The sequence below is a fragment of the Serinus canaria genome, chromosome 14, assembly GCF_022539315.1.
Source record: "Serinus canaria isolate serCan28SL12 chromosome 14, serCan2020, whole genome shotgun sequence".
Taxonomy (NCBI): Eukaryota; Metazoa; Chordata; class Aves; order Passeriformes; family Fringillidae; genus Serinus; species Serinus canaria.
In genome coordinates, this window is record NC_066328.1 from 9642900 (window position 1) to 9648899 (window position 6000).

The window sequence follows — 6000 nt, forward strand, 5'->3', positions numbered from 1 at the left end:
CTTTGGGGGGTTGAATCAAGGAAGTGCAAGATGCTTTTTATTAACTCTTCTTCCTCCAGGTTAAAAATTAGATTATGTTTTTGTCTTGAGGATGAAGGCTTTGGATGCTTCTGTTTTGTGTCTCAATAGTCTCATGTTGCAAATGATCTTGGCAGTATTATAAGATGAACTATAATCTGATTTCATCACTGTGGGTTTGTTTTTTTTTTTTTTTCGAGACTAAAAAGAACATATGGTATGGAAGAAAGTGTTTTTTAAAAGGTTTCTTTCATGAGGTTGCCTAGGACTTGGATAAAATTTAGCATTCAAGGGAATCAAATAGTCGGTCCTGCTAGCTATGATGATAATTTTCTGCTGCTAGCTAAAATATTTAATTCAAAGCTGTTATACTCACACATTTTGTGACTGCTCATTTCCTGCTGAGAGTAGCTGTGCCTTATTTCACGTGCTGTGCCCACTAGATGGCAAGCGAGCTATGCACCATGGGAGGGAAAGAAATTCACATTATCTGTATGCATAAGGTTTTTTTCAAGTGCTTTATAATGAAACAAGATAGATATTAGTGGTAAGCGAATGAAACAGCCTTTATATTGCTCAGACACAGCCTTGGAATTTTTTCCTCAAGAGTGTAAGTGCAGTTAGTATGTTCATGCTATTGAAATCTAAATATGCCTTGGGATTTGTAACTTTATTTTGGAAGCCAGCCCTAGTAGTGAGCCAACATCCTGATGAAACTCCTGTTATAAACTTCTAATCCATTTAGGTGCCAGGGGTTTATGAGGTGAGTCATGCTGAAAACACATTATTTTAAATACCTACGTGTTTGTTATTCTCCCTTTTGTAATTTGTCAGCTGGGGATTAACTAACAACAGGTGTGCACTGTCCCAAATGGATAAACTGGTTTTGCCTGGGGCTGAGGGTAGAGCTGTGCAGCCAAACAGAGATCTGCTCATTGCTGGCCTTAGTAATGTTAAGAGATTCTGTATTAGAAGCAGAGTAGGAATTATCAGTGTTTGTTATGGGGTAGAACATAAAGACCTCAATCGTGATGCTATTGCTGGGCTGGGAACAAAACATACAGCAGATGTAAAGCAGTGCTGCTGTGAGGAGTCTCAGAGAATTTTGGTGCTGTTCTTACCTCTTCCTTTTCACAGTAAGGAAAAGAAAGACCAAGTCCATAACAGTGGTAATTTGATTGTACTTAAAATTGGCAAAACTCCTAGAACTGCACTTCTGTATTGCAAAGAAACTTGTAGCTCATTAACCCCTCTCTTTGATACAGCCTTACTGCCATGGAGAATTACTAGAAAGGTGGTCAGGATAGATTGGATTACCAATTAACTGTTAAAAAATACATTTACCTTCTTCCCATTGCCATTTAATTGTGAACATTTTTTAGAAGTGCTACTGACACCAAAAAAGCAATCCATGTCTGTTTGTTGCTAATAAAAATATGGTTCCAAATGCATGCATGGATATTCTTGGACTGAGCCATACTGAAGTATGGACATGCTATGAGCCTGCCTTCTCCTCTTCTGTTCAGTTGCTGTTCCAGGAATGGAACACTGCTGTGCCTGCCCACTCCTTGTCTCCAGACACCCACTGGCCAGTGCCAACACTAGCAGTGCTTTCCAGAAAATGCAGGTGCACTGATGGTTGATCTGAGCAGTGCAGATCCTGGAGCAGCCTGTGGGGGATATTTGTAATCCTGCCTGGGCAGCCTGGCCATGTGTTCGAGGGTGTCTCCCCAGCAGACCCAAAAGAGATGCTGACAGTCACTGTCCCCACCCCTGGCTCGAAAAAACACCTGAGGAAGGAGGTGGTTGGGGGCTGTGACTGCTCTGCAAAGATGGGAAGATGATGATCAGATTAGATTGGGAAAGGCAGTCTTGGAGGTTTGGATGAAAAGGATGATTGATTAATCACTGGTTGTCTGAAAGGTGATGGCTCTAGGGTCAAAATACCTCGCTTCCAGTCCCATTGAGATTGGGAAAATAACATGTTTAGGGAAATTAGAGTGATTACGAGTGGTTCTCATTGCCTGATTAACTGGCTTCACTGAAGTTAGCTCAGTTCCTACGAATTGCCTGAAGGGTTGGCTTGCCATTCCTCATTTCTGCTTGGCTTTCTCATTTGAAAATCAAATTTATGGGCTGTATCACAAGGAGTGGTCCCTAGCCTCAGGGCAAGGAGCTGTGGGATGGCTCAAATCCACCTGGTTCTGGGCGGGTTTGCTCTGGGATTTCCTGGCTGCATCCCCCGGGCCAGCATTGGTTTGGATCACTACTGGGAGCCCCCCGTGGGCTGTAAACCCTTAACCATGACTTTAGTTCTCGCTTTTTGGTTCAAAGTGTCCGAGCTAAGCCGAGGGCTGTGCTGCTGTGGCCTGAACAGCATTTGCACGGAATGGGAGTGCGGTAGTGCTGCGTGCCCTGGGGCCGGGCAGGAGTGAGGTTACGGGGGGAGCTGGGCAGGGTTACGGGGGAAGATGCTGGGCTGGGGTGGGTGGACACGTCTGGCCTCCAAGGTGAGTCCTTGCAATGAACTTTGCTCGGGGTGCAGCTCCACTGTCAGCTGAAAGTTAAGGTGGCAGCAGAGGGGATCCTGCATGTGCAGTGACAGGGGTTATGTAGGTGATGGGGATCCAGGAGTGACCTCAGGAGCTTGTTTGTCATCCTTACCTGACCTGTGAGGAGAAGGAGGCACTTGACTTCTGGCAACAGTGCCCTGGGCACTGACTTTCCATAGGGTTCTAGGGCAAAACCTTTCCATGTTATTGAGCCAGTGAATTACTGGAGTTACAGGTAATTTACTCAGTAAGAATTGTTTTGGTTGTGATTCAATACTGACATTGCAGCTCCTCAGTTGTTTGGCTTCTGAGGAAAAAGCTTTTTTTTTTTTTTTTTTTTTTTTTTTTTCCTGTCCTTTTCAGGAAAGGGCTAGAGTTTCTGCTGTTCCTGGGGATATTTTGAATTTAACTGTTCTGGAACCAGAGAATCCAGTTTCTGAATACAGGAGATGGATCAAGCTGCTTCTATGCTGCATATTACTGCTGGTCCACCCTAGAATTAACTGAATTAGATATCGAGAATTAAATTAATTGCAGGGTTTCTAAATGTGTTCTAAATATGTTACATTTTGAAGCTCTTGTTCATATAGAAAGGCTGTATGTTACTGCTGCTCCAAACTAGGAGAAAAGGGATATAGTGGACCCTCCTTTGACCATGAGATTCGTGTCTTTGTCTTAAATTTAGGACAAAATTTTGGTTGAACTAGAACTGATGGGAGCTTTTGATTTAATTTAGAAAGGTCCAGCTTTTTTTTATGTTCTTGATTTTTTGTTAAACTTCAATTAATGTGAATTTTTAGAGAGAAAACAGTTACTCAGAAAACTCTTACACTGACAGGATTTGTGAAACAATTTGATAATGCTTCCTCCTTCTTTGACTCCTAAAATACTGGGAGCATGTTGTACATGCCACCTTTTTATTACCTGCTCTCCATCAGTCAGTTGGTTGTGCTGTGTAGATGTTTTTTGTTATTATCATGGAATACACGTACTTGCAGCTAAACATTACATAAAGTTTCATATCTCTACCCACGTTTGTTACTCATGTAACCCTACTTAGCAGCTAAAAGTAAATCAAAATATCACTAATGAAAAAAACCCCTCTCAATTTCCCTCTTTACAATAGAGAGGAGGGTCTAAGCTGCAAAATTCAGATGTTAGTTTAGCTCTGAAATTTTCAGAAGATAGGGGACTTGACACTGGTTTTATATTTTTAAATTAGAATGACCTAGTTCTGCTTTTGGCTGTTCTGTATCTAGTATTTACAGACCTAGGCACAAGGCTGAACTAAAAGTATTACCATACATAGTAATGAATTAAAAAAAAGACAATTATGATTGTCTCCTTTTTTGGAATATCCAGAAAAGATGTAATATTGTACTGTGAGTTTATTCTAGATCAGTATCCTAAGTCCCCTTCCTCCCCCAGCTGACAGAACAGATGGTTCATCTTTCTTCTACAATTTCTGCATCCTTCAAAATCCCACTGTCAGGAGCTGGGGTAGGTCTTTCTTTAAGAAGTCCTGTCCTCTAATGCATTTCAGTTCTTAATTCCATGGCTAACTCTTCAAATAACACTTCAAGTATCACCCTGTTATGCTGATTTTTCTGGAAATTATTAAGAGATGGTGTGTAGAATTAATACTGCTGATGAAAATATCAATACAAGTAGTACTTCAGCAGGATAGGAGAAATCGAAAGGGTGAATGTCTGCAACCTTTTTCCCAAACTTTTTTTGTATAAGGCTGTGGTCTTTGAGCAGACTGTGAGAGCTGTGGGCAGTGTAAACAGTTTAGGTCTGTTTATACCCATGAGTGGCACTTCAGGCAAAAAAGGATTTGCAAATTTTACAGGTGAGATAAGAGCTGTGACAGTGTCATGATAACAGCATTACCAGCACTGCTGAGGGGAAGGCTGAAATCTTGGGTCTATTATGAGTGACTCTGTATTCATAGTGGAATAATGCCTATAAAAAGAATGAAAACATCCTTGACAGTCAAGGACCAAAATCTGCACTCATGGGAAACAGGAAGGTGAAAGATAGGCAGAGCTGCAGCAAATGGACAAGGAGATCTTGAACACCTCCATGAGCAGCAAAAATTAAATCAGTTACTGCAATAACTGCAGGCAAGGGGGATGGGCAGGTTGTGCAGAAAGACAGTAAAATTCTTATGATTTTCTTTCCTTGTTGGGAACTTTCCTTGAGTTCCAGAGAGCTGTGGCAATTACGTAGCACAGGATGTCAAGAATGACATCAAAATGACCAAGTCAAGTGGGCTGTGTGACTGGGAATTTAAATCCATGCATTACTTACGTTGATGGATAACTCTTTAGAGGAATGAGCATTTTGTGATGGTGATTCACCAGCTAGCAGCTGGATGCTTTTCCCAAAATATTCACAAATATTCATCTTGCTAAGTGCAGCCAACAGTTTGTGCTGTTTGGGTAATATTAATGTAAAAGTGTGTTATATTTTGTTAGTTCTTAGTTTCTAGACAATGTGGGCCAAATCCTTTTTTCAACAGCCCAAAGTAGTTGAAAAGGCAGAGAGTAGCTAGGTAGGAATCCCACTTACACAGGAGGAGTCCCTTGGTGACAAGCAACCCCCACAGCAGCTCGATTTCAACTTTTCTCCAGTGCCAAATCAGTTGAAATTTCTGAGCAAAACAAGAGTTGGAAATTGGTTTTTGCTTCTGAGTTCCTCCCAGCTGTCAACAGTCCACCAAGAAGGTGGGTGGCAGCATATGAATTAGGGCAGTGCTGCAGCTGGGATTCTGTTTGATGTTCGTGCTGCTCTGACTCAGTGTGCTCTGGATTTCAGCACAGCTGAGGTGGAGTTTGAGGCCTGAAGATGGAACTCCCTGGCTGCCACCCACCTGTAGCAGCAGCTACAGCTGGATTCAGGTACAAATCAAATTCAGACTTTCTTCACTGCTGATTTGGTGTCAGTCTCTTATTCTGTATCATTAATTTCCAATTTGTCTTGCCTCACCTATGGGTACTGTTTGCCAATACAATAAAAAGAAAATACTGTATAAAACAAAGCACATACACACAAAGTAACAGAAGTCCTGTTTCCCATTTTCAGATCTCTAACATAATGTTCCCTTTCTCCTTGCCTTTCTTGCTCATTTTATGACTCTTTCCCATCTCAATTTCTCTCTGCAGTCATTGATTACTGATGTAATATTTCCCATATCAAATTCATAGCTATAAAAATAGGCTACAGTGCAGAAAGTATCTTAGACAGAGGCTGGTTTAGTTGAGTTAGTGAGGTTATGTGTTGGGGAATGGTGACACATTCATTTATTTATCTGCAGGGAATTGTTAGTGAAGTTTCTTGTTTATGCCCTCTCAGTTTCTCTACTGATTCATTCTCACCTGTTTTCTGAGCCTGCTGTGACCGTGCAGAAATGCAATGTGACCTAAGC

General features: G+C 41.5%; 1 long non-coding RNA gene across 1 annotated transcript in view; it reads left to right on the plus strand.

Annotated features, from left to right (window-relative positions):
• The window catches only part of LOC127060160 (uncharacterized), a 41138-nt gene extending 35703 nt beyond the window's left edge, over window positions 1–5435 (plus strand). The window contains exon 3 of the long non-coding RNA XR_007778843.1: window positions 5391–5435. This is a non-coding gene — a long non-coding RNA (uncharacterized LOC127060160). The remainder of the gene's footprint in view (window positions 1–5390) is intronic.
• The last annotated feature ends 565 nt before the right edge of the window (window positions 5436–6000 follow it).